Here is a 13,873-nt window from a genome sequence, read left to right on the forward strand (position 1 = left end):
TGAGAGCCATCCTGAGCAGGCATCAGCCTGCGGACCAGTGGGGAAAGATGGGGGGGATGGGGTCCTTGCCACAGGCAGGGAGGCCTCTGCCCAGAAGAACCCTGGCACCGCCCTATGTCACCTTGTTTTATGAGATGCTAACTACCCCTTATAGTCCCAACTCCTTTCTGCTGGGAGCCAAAAGTACGATGGAGACAGCTACATACAGATTGTGGCTCTGCTATTAACTTCTAGTATCCAAGGACACTGTCTGAAAGGAGAGGATTCTGTTCTGATCCTGTTCAAATCCCCTTAGTCCATTGTCTTTGTGCGAACCTCAACAGAGTGCCTTTAAATGGTCACCCCAGTCATGGGTCAAGCACCACAGAGAAGAACTCCAGAAATTTAAGACTATCTTTGTTCTGAATCTGCTCCCCTGACCCTCCCCTGCCCTCAATTTTCCCAGCTTTGGGCTTCCGCTTTTCACCTTCCAGTATGCAACTTGCCTTCGTCCGCAGCCTTAACTTTCAGGACTGCCTCCTCCATTAGAGCTTAGTCTTCCCATGGATTAAGGTGTGGGGTCGCCCTGCAACCACACTACCTCCGTAGGACCCATGGCAGGGTCCCTGCCCTTTCCTCTCTCCGCATCTCCCATCTCACTCGGGGCATCTCGGGGTTTTTGCTTCTCTCCTCTTTGGTTTGAGTCTCTCCTCTGGTTTCTGCGGCTGCCCTGTCTCCTAACTCTGATCAGAGCCTGAAGGCATCACTGTGAGTCCTCAGTCTCTGTCTGAACGGGCTCAACATTCCCTTGTAAGGTGCCGAGGTGTCTTCAACTCTGTTTCCACGGAGGGCAGCTTCTCTTCGGTGTGCATTTCTTGCAAAAGCCAGCTGCAGCTGCTGCCTGGGACGGGCCCTCCTCTGTGCCCCCCCACCCCCGAACCACTGCCCCCCCCCCTTCTGTGACACACAGGAATTGAACTCTTGAGCTGGCTGTTTTGGGTGGGAAGGAAAGCACTCTCAGATTGGACACGATTCTGTTGTCTGCTCCCGGCCCTCTCTTTCTCAGGTTTAGCAACCAGGGCTTTTTCTGATCAGAATTTTCAGACCCACAATAAGAAAGCTGCATCAGGAGCTGAGAGGCGTGAAAAAACCGGCAAAAACTCCCCTGCCCTTGTTTTAGTCGGAGATGCCTGCCCACCTCCAAGGTCCATTCCAGCTCTTAAATTCCATGCTTCCAAATAAGATAGTAAAATATTCAACTTTATGGATTGCTAACAGATTCTTGGACCAAAGCTCGAGCCACCCCCAACATGCCTGATTGGATAACAATGCAAAGTACAATGGTCTAACATGTGCAATGCATTGTCTCTCCTTTTTAAAAACTCATTTTACGAAACCCCTTAATTGAATCAGGCTTGAACTTCCTGTGGCATAAAACCAAACAAAATTACACCAATGCTAAAAATGTAAATGTATCCCAGATACCACTGGGTGATGTATTCATGGGAACATTTAAGCCTGAAGACTTGCGTGCACACACTGGGATAATAAAGCAGAGCCCAAGGATCAGGCATCTGAGATATAAACATTTATGGAAACATTTTTAATTCCCTGCTTTCTTAGGATTTTAAAACTAGTTCTGACCTTAGAATACTAGAATGTCAGACCTGGGACGACCTCTAAGAGATCACCGGTAAATGGTAAAAAGGATGCCTGGAGGGGTAAAGCGGCGCACTCACGGGCGCTCAAAGTACAAACAGAGCTGGGGCTGGGTTTGGTTCAACACACCTGGATTAAGCTTCTACGCCGTGCCTACCACTGGTCTGGGCGTTGAAGTACAAAGGTAGAGAAGAAACAACCACTGCTTTCAAGGTAGCTCCAAGTGTTTGGATGTCCAGATCAGCCCTGGTTCTACCTTCTCCCTCATTGCGATGAGACTCCTTGAGCAACGGGAAACTCTCTCTTTAGCAGCACGTGCTTAAGCAACTAGGAAAAAAATCAAGGAATATCTCTCTGTCGCCCTCATCTTGAGCCCTGCTCCCCAAGCAGAGCCCCACACTGAGTCACGGGGGGTTCTGTGAGCTCTGCCCCCAGTAGCTTCACCTTTGTGCTTCCCTTTCCACTGCATGAACTCCTTTTGTATTATTCATTCATGACATATCCATGGATAATGGGTAGCTACAGCCTGGTGACATTTCAGTTGATCACAGTCTTCCTGCTTGGCGGCAGGTGACGGGATCTCCTTGGGAGAATGCTTGTACAGAATCCTTACTTTCCTTTTTTTTTTTTCCCCCAAAGAGTATAGTGAGCTCACCAAGGAAGAAAATTGCGCAGTGTGATGCTCTCCACCAGCGTGAAGATTTTGGCTCTGATGTTGAGGCCTAGCATCTCTCTTTTGTGGCACTGTTGCCAGGCAGACTTGTTACTGACACAAATTTCCTCCCTGATAAGTGGAGTTCTTGCCCCTCCCAACTTCATCATGCCTGCAGCCGGAGCTCGGCTGCAGAGGAAGCCAAGCCAGACACTCTGATTCACGCTCCTAAAATATCAGCCGGCCCGGGTATGCGAGTGATGCGATAAATCTGGGAAACATAAATCAGATTGTTGGATGCTCTATCTGTCCGTGTGCATAGGCTGCAGCAGGCATGCAGACATGCCCTCCAACTCTTGGGGGGCTGCACCCAGGGGGAGGTGAAAGGTCATGGCTTCAGACCCGGGAAAGGGGACCAGGAGGGCAGCAGCTGACATGCAGAAGCAGCCTTCAAACTGTTGACACACATTTCAGGCCCCCAACCCGAGGCCGAAGTGTTCAGGCTCAGAGATTGTCAGGAGAAGCTGGAGAAGGAAGCCAGAGGAGAGGCCCTGATGTTGCAAATCTTCCAGCGTCAAGAACTTGTAAAGTCCCCGAGTTTGGACATCAGAGGGAAGGCTGGCTTCCGCTTCCCTAGGGCCCCAGTCACGATGGAAAATCCAATATACAGAACCAAGCGGGTTGGAAGCTTCCTTAAAGAACGCTCTAGAAAAAGCAAACTAACAAGGTCTTTCCTTTGGTGAACAAAGACAAGTGGTTTCCCTGAGCCATTTAGTCATTTCAAAGGCCAGGGGAGAAGGGCCTTGTCCACTTAGCTTAGTTCAGGCCACTTGATCTTACAGTTTCTTGACCTGGGCCCAGAGCAGCGGGCTCATCACAAATGACACTACTCATCTGGGTTGGGATCCTTAGTACAAAGGTAATTTTAAATCTGTATGGAAGTAAAGAGGGTTCATCCCTCAGATTCTTAAGCCTCAGACATTGCTTTGCTCGGGTTTGGTCCTGCTGCATTGGTGGGACTCTGCCCTAAAATCCGATCAGATCCTCTGGGGCTTTGTGCCCGAGGATGCAGGGGAATAACTGGGAGAACAGACAGACAGAGGTGGATGGGGTGGGAGGTGCCACTTCAGAGCCACACTGGATGTAGAGAAGAGGAAATGAAGCGGCAATCAGTGGCCCACTCGGAAGTGTCTAAGAGGTTCATCCTGGGGAGCCAAGAAGGACCCAGGAACAGACTAACAGGTGGCAGGCCCAATGGCCCCACAGACATCATGGGATCAGGTGAGGAGCCCAGCCTACCTGTCTCCAGGTGTTCAGGCAAGTGAGATCATTAACGAGCAACAAGTTGAGATACTGAGAAATTAATTGTAGCTTATCTTTTTTTGCCACTCTGACCTATCAACAAAAACAATGAAAAGATAATTTTCCCCTCACCCTTCCAGGAAAAACAGCCAGCGCTTTGTGTTCCCAGACCTGGGTGTCCTGACCCCAGGCAGGGAGTTTCCAGCTCTTTGTGCGGTCACCACCACTCCCTACCTGGGGGAGTTAAAGAGGCTTCCAAGAAGGTAAGGGGGTAGATGTTTTTGTGATTTGTGGATAAGAGAGCATCAGGGCCTGGTCCCCTGAGGGGGGATGGATCTGGAGTTGTGGGATTCTCCACACGACCTGTCCCCTATACTTTGCGCTCTAGCCGCGGCCAGATGGAGGTGGTTGTGGGTGCTCACCGCCATGGGCCTGGGAGCAGCGTGAAGGGTCCTCCAAGGGGGTCCTGGGGACACAGAGAGGAGCCACGAGGGCCATCTTGGCAGTTGCCTGGATAGAAGTGCCCAACAGGAGGCAGGGACCAGCCCAGGGCAGAGGTTTCGGAGAGCGTAAACAGCCCCAGCGACAGGAGTGACCCACACCAATTGACAATAAGGTAGTGAATGAACTGACCTTGCAGATCTTCCAGGTCCAGTATCACAAATCCCTCTATCACATATAATTCTGCATGCTCTCTGTCTCCTTTTCACAAATTGATCTCCCCCCATTCCATGACTCAACTGACACAGCACCCACAGACGTCCAGCTCACAAGCACGCTCCAGTCTCCCCGCTCCCTGGGCCAAGGCAACGGTTGTCCAGCTGTGCACCACTGGCATGCCATCATCCCGAGAGAAGTCCGAGCATACGGGGCTTGGGGGCAGACATGTGCCTCAGATTGGCCAAGTCCGAGATGCTGACAAAACATTACATAAGCTTTTGGATTGAATGAAAAAAAGCGTCTATTCTTTTTGCTGTCAGACTGCAAAACCGACAGCTCCACACGATCAGGCACCAACATGCAGGGAGCCCTTCCCCTGTTGGCACAGGAAGCTCAGGCGGGCTCTGTCTTTCTCTAGAATCACACCACCAAGCCAGCCAAGGTCTCCACTCTGGACCTGACCCATGGCTGGCTTTCCCTTGATTTCTGAGTTCAGCCGGCTTCCTGGGTCATTGCGCAGTAAAGGCAACACTGCCACGTGCAGGCCTGAGCTTGTCTTCTCGCCGGCCTTTGCCAGACATGTTCAAAGTCCCAGGATGTCCCGTGACAGGGCAGAGGCCTCAGGGGATGGCACTCGTGGGTTGACTGGTTTCCTCATGTCCCAGGCCTCTCCCTCCATCTCTATTCCACTTTCCAGTGTGCCCCCCATGTTCACCCCTTGTTCTCTATTAGTAAACTCCCAAGTGTTTAAACACTTCTTTCTCTGGGAAGCCCCACTAACTACCCAGGCAGAATTCAGTGCCTCTCTCGCTACACTTGCCCACAGTTTCATTTCCCTGTGGATTGTAGTTGTTTACTTGTTCTTCTCACTTACCAGATAGCAAATCCTTGGGGAAGAGAAGCCATAGCTTATCAATCTCTGAGTCTTGTGTAATTTGGGTGTAGTAAGTTTTTTTCCTTACATCACTTACAAATTCATTTTAAAAGTAATATTTCATAGGAGCATCTGGGTGGCTCAGTCAGTCAAGTGTCTGACTCCTGAGCTCAGCTCAAGTCTCAATCTCAGGGTCGTGAGTTCAAGCCCTGTGTTGAGCTCCACACTGAGCGTGGAGCCTATTTAATTAAAAAAAAAAAAAAAGAAAGAAAGAAAGAGAGAGAGAGAGGGAAACAAGCCATAAGTGACTCTTAATGACAGAGAACAAACTGAGGGTTGATGGAGGGAGGTGTGTGGGGGATGGGCCAGAAGGGTGATGGGCATTAAGGGCGCACTGGTGATGAGCACTGGGTGTTGTATGGGGGCGATGAATCACTGGATTCTACTCCAGAAACCAGTATTGTCCTGTATGTTAATTAACAAAATTTAAATTTAAAAAAACAGTAATACTGTATAGATGAAGAGCCAAACTATAGCAATATCTGGTTTTCAAAAGAGATCACAAGCTATCCAAGTAAAAAATTCTCATAAAGTTGCTTATGGAAAGATAAATTTCTTTTTAAAAAATTATGGTAAAATATACAAAAATTTACCACTTCAAATAACCATTTTAGAGGATACAACTCAGTGGCATTAAGTATATTCACACTACCACCCATCTCCAGAACGTTCTCATCTTTCCCAAATGAAACTCCATACCCATTAAACACTAACTCCCCATTCCCTGTTTCCCCCAGGCCCGGCAACCACCATATTACTTTCTGCCTCTATGAACTTGATACTCTAGGTACCTCATGCAAGTGAATCATACAATATTTGTCTTTTTATGAGTGTCTTATTTCACTTAGCATAATGTCCTCAAGATTCATCATGTGCATGTGCCAGAATTTCCCTCCTTTGAAGGCTGAATAATATTTCATCATATGTATATGCCACATTTTGTTTATTCATTCATCCACTGATAGACCTTTGGGCTGCTTTCATCTCTGCGCTATTGTGAATAAAGCTGCTATAAACATGGGTGTACAAATACCTCTTTGAGACACTGCTTTTGCTTCTTCCAGGGGTAAATCCAGAAGTGGAACTGCTGGATCCTATGGTACTTCTATGTTAATGTTTGGGCGAGCCTCCATACTGTCTTCCCCAGTGGCTGCACCAGTTTGCATTCCCTGCAACAACCAAGAATTCTAATTTCTCTGTATCCTTGACAACACTTACTATTTTCTGTTTTTCTTTCTTTTTTCATAGTAACCATCCTAATGGGCATGAAGTAGTAACTCATTGTGGTTTTGATTTACAGTTCCCTATTGATCACTAAAGTTGAGCAAAAATAGATGTTTTTAATATGTTTTTTCAGCTTGAGGGACCTGGGTGACTCAGTTGGTTGGGTGTCCCAACTCTTGATTTCAGCTCAGGTCATGTTGGGGTCATGGGATCATGCTCTACATCGGGCTCTGTGCTCAGCAGGGAGTTTGCTTCAGGTTCTCTCTCCCTCTCTTTCTGCCCCTCCCCCTACTCTCTAAATAAATAATAAAATCTTCAAAAAATATGTCTTTTCAGCTTGTTAAAGAAATATAGCATGTATTATAGAAATTTTCAAAAGTACAGAAACAAAAATTACAGAAAAGTACAGGAATATGCAGGAGGGAAAAAAAAGTACGTGTAATCCAGTTACCTAGGGATAAACACCGTCAACATTTTGGGACCATCCCTCCAGTCTCTTTGTCTATGGAAGTGCATTTTTATGGCAAAAATTCGTCTTCTTATTTAGCAGCTCCCCACCCAGCAGACGCACCCCAGGAAGAAACCTTTCTTTGTTCAGTGAATTATTTGCTAAGTTCCTGAAGGGGTATGCTGGAGGAAAAATGTGTATCGTTGGTTTTGAGTGGATTACCAGGTTTTTGTTTTGCTGAGATGGCATATAACAAAGGGCAGGAGGCAGAGTGCTCGGGCACGGGTCAGGTGGTGATGGTGCTGGTGATGGTGGAAGGGAAGCATGTGGACAGTGAAGACGGACCACTGACACGGGGTGAGAATTTTGGAAGAAAGAACAGGTGTCCATAGAGGAATTTGATTACATTTTCGTCTCCATACAAAATTTACAATAAAATCTGTGTTGCTCACCAGAAGGTAGTGTAGTATATTTGCAAACACGGTCATCATGAAGGTGCCAGAAGGGGAGCATGGCTGCAGAAGAACAAGAACAAATGTTAAAGTAGAAGGAGACATAGCTTATATACTTATAGACACGGGCATTTGGAAACTTGGACTGATATTATGCGCACTGTTCTTGAGCTTTTTCCCATGTAATTTAATAATCTTCTAGAACATTCTTTCTGGGCAAGACTATGAACTAGTTATCAAAAATCTACTTTTTCTTCCTGGCCTCCTTTGCAGTGAGATGTGGTCAGGTGATTGAGTTTGAGCCGAAGGAGAGTGGAAATAGTTTGTACCTCTGGGCCAAAGTTTTTTAAGAAGCAGAGGTGCCCCCTTCATCCTCCTTTCCCTTCTGCCAGCTTGATGAAGATAATGAGCCCTAGGAGATGGGGTAGCCAAAAAGTGGAAGGAACCTGGTTTCCTGAAAAACTAGTGGAACCAAGTGGGAGAGCCAACTGCTGACCAGAAACACTTGCTTCAGATTGTCATGAGAATGAAAAATACATTTTTATTTGTAACAGCATAGTCTGTCCCACCTCATATGCCATCAGTGGATGCAACTTAATTACCCGATATGCTATTGTTAGACAGTTGGAATGGATAAACTGCATTTTGAGGTGCAGAATTGTGTTTCAGTTCAACTGCCCAGTTGTTGGGTGTAGCAGATAAAGTGCTTTTGGCTACAAGTAATAGAAAACCGAATTAAAACTCATAAACAAAGAGGGACTTATTGGCTAACTGGGAGTCCAAAGGGACAGTGAAAGGCTCTGATTGCTACAGTGACATGAGGACTCTCTTTCTTCCTACCTCCCCTCTCTTTCACACCCAGTGTGGGTTGCCTCCTAGGGCTAACTCCCTGGTGACTGTAGGAGGCCTGGCAGCAGCAAGGTCCACATGCTGCCTTATTCCCATGAAACAGAAAAGATTGCTTGCCACAATCAACTAATAGCAGCTCAAAGCTTTGTGTTTATTGGCTCATCCCTGAACCAAACTCCGTGGCCACCACAATTGGACTGCCCATGGTCCAGACTGATCAGGGCTATACGCTGGAGCTGAAGGTAGGCTTGGGCCCAGCCATACCACATAGCTGTCACCAACGGTGCTTATTTCTATATAGGGACAGAGAGCCTGGATTGTTCAGATACAGAGAAGAAAGTCACCTGATTCTAGCTTTCTCTGAAACAGACTAAAGCTCCTTTGGAGACACTAAATAAAAATCAGGTAATTTCCCCCTTATATGCATTGAAATATGTCTTTGAAAAAATTACTTTCTGCAAAAAAGACAAGAAGATTGAAACCATGAAAGAGGTTGATGATTTAAAGGCAAGGACATAGAGTCAACAACCAGGGGAAAATTAAATGACTTGGAAACAATTCTCAGAAAGAATATTTTATAGGAGGCACTTTTATGGTGGGTTGGCACAAAGTAGAAGAGAACAGTGGCATATCCTGACATCGTGCGCAGGATATTTAAGTTCGAACTTGTTTCTCAGTCTGTTTCCCTCTCTGTTATTGGAATACTTTGCTCACTTATCAAGCAAATTAAGCATGACTGTCAAGGACACAGTATCTATGCTAAGTTCAGGCTACATATGCTGATCTTGGCTCTTCCTCCAGACAGTGTAAATTCTTTTTCCTGGACATCATACCATGTTCTAGAAATAAAAGAGAGGTAGTTAGGTGAATGCTTTTTGCCTTAGTCTGTATTACTTGTCCTCTAAGACAGGAATTAGAGATGTTTTACTTATTGGTTCAGAGAGGAACTGGGCCAATTATTTTAACGCACGCGAAAAATAATTCCTTTCAGCACAGACGCTCTTTGATTGACTTAAAACCCCTGTATGTAAAATCTGCACAAACAAAAGAAATGTGAAAAGATCTGCTATAATAAGATTAAGTTCAAATGACAAGGCAGGTGTTGAATTTAAAATTAATTGGTAATGCCAACCCCAAAATGGTCTAATCCACCTTCTCTGTTGCTCTATAAGGAGAACACAAGCAAGAGAGCCTGTTTTTCTGCCCTAAATCCTTTCCGGTCTTTCCAGTGCAATCCTTAGAATCCAGCTCAATTTCCACTCCTTCCCTGGACTCTTCCTGGACTACTCCAACCCTTGTCTTCAGACTGCTTGGCACTCACTGAAACGGTACCAAAGAATAGGGATTAAAATCTCAGACTGTGATGTCAGACCTGCAAGCAACGTAGATCCTCAGTCCGCTCCTGGGACCTGGGGCTCTGCCACTCTGAAAAATGACTGCGAGGATAAAATGAAGTCATGCTTGATGAGAAGCAGTCAATAAATGTCAGCAATTAGTAATATGTTAATATTTTATGGAGAGTCTCCTCCCCCTGGCCTGGAGTAGCACAACATTAGGCAGATAGTATCTGCTCGACCTATCCCTGTTGCACTGGACAGAAGGGAATTGAAAATGTTTTCCAAAGTGGAGGATGGTTGTGGACCGGGTTGGGCAGAAAGGCCAAGGGCTTTTTTTTTTTTAATATCGAAACCCATTTTTTATATCGAGAGGGCAAGGGTCACACCATTCCAAAATGGGCCTGCAGCGACTACTCCATAAATGTAGCACGAAGCATCTACCAACTCCAGTGACTGAAAGAAACCCCAGGACCACTGCTATGAGAGAGAGAAGTTAAACAGAGGCTGTGAATGTCAACATACTGTTCAAAAGAGCACTGCAAGTCAGAACTTTCTGTTTGATGGCTGGCCAAACAGAAATTGGGGTCTTGTTGGAATTTCACCATGGGCCAAACTCACAAAAATTTTATTTGTTAGATTGTAATGGGTTTGGAGAGGAGAGGCGATGCTTAACATTTTTAAGGGAACAACAGATTTTCAATCACCTAAGAGTCAATAAATAAGCCACTTACAAAGGATCTTTATGTCTTTGTTAATTGAAACAAATCTGTTAGGCCCCGGAGTGAACAATACAAGCTCACCAGCACTTGTACTTGGCATGATGGAAGTTTATTTCTTTCTCAAACACAAAAGTTGATTGCTTATTCATGGCCAGTGGTAAGAGCCTGGACCAGAAAATAATGTAAACCAGCCTCAAAGCTTTGACTGTTTTCCACTAGGCAAGATCTTGGGAAAGTTACATACTCTCTCCAGGTATCTATTTCCTCATCTGGGAAATGGGAATAATAATTCTCCCTACCTTGAATGGTTGCCATTAAACAAGCCAATCCATGTGAAGAATAAATGCAAGCAATTACAGTAATAATTATTCCACAATTCAGATTTCTTACTATTTTTATTTAGTGCTATCTTCAAGCGCTGTTTAACCACATCTTTGCATGAAACTTGGAGACAGCACTTGGCTGTTTTAAGGAATTTGCATTTTTTTAACCAGTAAATCTTCTGACTGTTGCTCTGCGGATATCAAGACAGATGGTGGAGTGACTTACTACAGTTGCATGCCTAGAACCCAGGTCTCCCCCTCAAGAAACGCTGAGGAGAAGGGTTGTCACTGACATTGTGTAGGAGACAGCAGAATTAGACCCAAAGGTGAGGGAACTTGATATAATTTACAATTGCTTATTTGAGATATCAGCTCCTCTTCCAAACTGAGATGTTTTCCTACCCTCAGCAAAACACACTTCAATTTCTTCTCTGACTTGAGAAAACTTCTATAAATCAAATAACTACCAAATCACCTATGCCCTTGAGCCGAATCCTGGAAACCATGAGTTATGATGTTATACACCTAATACAGCAAGAATGAGCTTAAAGTAATGCTCCTTAGAGACCTTTACAGAATAGGTGCTTTTTGTATGTATTCTCAGGTGATGTCATTGGGAAGCGCCAGGAGTTGTGATAGGGATCCTGAGCCCCGATGGACTGCACCTCTCATCTGGGCCCTTGGTGAACAAGGACCCCTCTGTGAGGCCACCCTCCAGGCATTTCCGCTTGTAAAAGGAAGTACAGACACTTGACCTGCATGAGGACTGGAATTCCCATGTCAGCCTCGTTATAAGAAGGCTCTAACTCCATACAGCCCCCGACGGGCCCTAGTGAGCCACCGAAAATGCAGTGAGCAAGGAAGATATGGTGCCGCCCTCTGGGAGCTGACGGTCCAGTGGGAAGGACAGCAGCTAAATTATTGGGAAACCTGAATTAATTACAACTGTAATGAGTACCGTGAAGTACAGAGCAGTACTGAATTTTATACTGGGACCTATGGGGGGCGGCGGTGGAGGGAGGGTTAGGCATGAAATTGAAAACACATTTTTTTATATTGAAATAAGCACAGATACATGATGTGGAACACAAACTTTGCTTCCGTTTTAAAGATAAAGCTGGGGACAGCTGAGAAATAACCCATTTCCCCAGGGTGGGACTGGCTGTGTCTCCCCAGGGTTCGGGGATGAGGCTTCAAGTAGCTTGGTGTGGCTGAGCAGGCAGTTTGAGTAGCCCTGGCTGGGGCACAAGGGCTTGGTCTCTGAGGGTGAAGCCCTCTGAAGAAATGAGGAGGGCCTACAGGCCAGCTGGGGGCAGCCCATGGCCAGGAGATACCTGGCCCAGATTGGCAGCCACCAACTGGCCACAGCTCTCTTAAAACTCTTCACGCAGCTTTCAGACCGTCTTCTCAGACCAGGCTGCCCTTCTTGTTCTAAGTTGTCACCTAATCTTCACTCAGGGTGTGTGTGTGTGTGTGTACGCACGAGAGAGAGAGAGAGAGAGAGAGAGAGAGAGAGAGAGAGAGAGAGAGGGTGAGAGAATGGGGAGGGGTGGGGGAGACAGAGAAGAGGAGAGGAAACACACTTCTGGCTCACTCCCCTTTCCTTCTGTATTCTGTTCATCCCTCTCTTTGGGCAACTATCAACTCGTCTGCTAGTTCTCTGTTTTCAGTCCATCCCCCTGGACACAGTGGGCTCAAAGGCAGCGGCCAGATAATGTCAGCCATGGATGGACCTTGAGGGCAGTATACGAACTGAAATAAGTCAGACAAAGAAAAACAAATACTGTATGATCTCACTTGTATGTGTACTCTAAAAAGCTGAACTCACAGAAAACAGACAGTAGAATGGTCGTTGTTAGGGAAAGAAATGGGGAGATGTTGGTCAAAGGGTACAAACTTCCAGTTACCAGAGGAAAAAGTTCTGGGGATCTAATATACAGCATGGTGACTGTAGTTAATACTGTGCTGTATACTTGACAGTTGCTGAAAGTAGATCTTAAATGTTCTCACCACACACACACACACACACACACACACACACACACACACACAGAAATTATGTGAGGTGATGGATGTGTTAGCTTCCCTTACTGTGGTGGTTATTATGCAACATATATATATATATATAAAAATATATAAATCATCATATTGTACAGCTTAAAGTTACATGTCAATTATAACTCAATAAAGCTAGGGGGAAAACCCCAAAAATCAAAATTAAGAGAGAATGTCCAGACTGGAAGCAAATAGAGACACACCTTACAAGCTGTCTCCCTGACAAGTTTTCCGCAGCAGAATCCCCCTATCTGTGACACTCAGACTTCACAGAGCATACATCTCTCTCCAATACAATGTGCTTCGGACCAAGATTTATACAGAAAATTTTATTTGTACATCCCATAAATTCAATATAACGTTTTAAACAAACTGGTATGTGTGTGAGATGGGGAGAATTCTCTAGTTACTTTCCAAATATAATTGGAAGAATATCAGAATCACATGCAGATGTTGTGAAAAGCACTCAGTGTCAACAAAGGGATAGTCAGATATTGATGATACTCAGGTCACATGACTACACACATGCAAATATCTGTGAAAAGTCATATTCACTCTTTGGTCATGAGGAAGCAACCTTCGGTGCAACTGACATGCTAATTTGTTACACATAGTTCCTGAAACTGACATGCTAATTTGTTACACATATTGACATTGTTCTGTATTTTAGGAAATTGGTTGGTAGTGATGAATTGATAGGAGAGGAGCTGCTGTAACATTTCACTCAGTGTCTGGTTTTGAGGAAAGTTCCTGATGGTAAATGAGAAATGCTTGTATTCACAACCAGGAGTAAAAAGGATTAACATCGAGAAAATATATCAAATAGCTCGTTCAAATGTGAAGGGAAAAACAACCACTAGAGAATGGGTAAAGAGTGGAAATGGACAACTCACAACAGAAAAAAATGTGAAATTAGACAATAAACGCAAGCAATACTCAACCTCACGGATAAAGAAGGAAACACATTAAATACAATAAAATAATGAACTACCACTTTTAAAATTTATCGTATCAACCAAAAAAAGAAAAAGTTTGATAATATTAAGAATTGTTGAGGATGTAGGAAATCGGGCTCTTTTCCATTGCTGATGGCTGTGTGTGTTGATGAAGGCATTTTTTTTCAGATTTTATTTATTTATCTGAGAGAGACAGAGATAGTGACAGAGATAGAGCATGAGCAGGGAGGAGAAGGAGAAGCAGGCTCTCCACTGAGCAGGGAGCCCGATTCGGGACTTGATCCCAGGAACTCAGGATCATGACCTGAGCCAAAGGCAGATGCT

General features: G+C 45.1%; 1 protein-coding gene across 2 annotated transcripts in view; it reads right to left on the bottom strand.

The window, feature by feature from the left end:
- Window positions 1–13,873, bottom strand: part of SIPA1L1 (signal induced proliferation associated 1 like 1) — a 468,863-nt gene that overhangs the window by 439,995 nt on the left and 14,995 nt on the right. For both annotated transcript variants that reach the window (XM_027568806.2, XM_027568796.2), the window contains exons 2-3: window positions 7,311–7,373; window positions 6,220–6,355 (exon numbers count right to left, since the gene is read on the bottom strand). The gene's annotated coding sequence lies outside the window, so the exon portion shown is untranslated. The remainder of the gene's footprint in view (window positions 1–6,219; window positions 6,356–7,310; window positions 7,374–13,873) is intronic.

The sequence above is a fragment of the Zalophus californianus genome, chromosome 6, assembly GCF_009762305.2.
Source record: "Zalophus californianus isolate mZalCal1 chromosome 6, mZalCal1.pri.v2, whole genome shotgun sequence".
NCBI lineage: Eukaryota > Metazoa > Chordata > Mammalia > Carnivora > Otariidae > Zalophus > Zalophus californianus.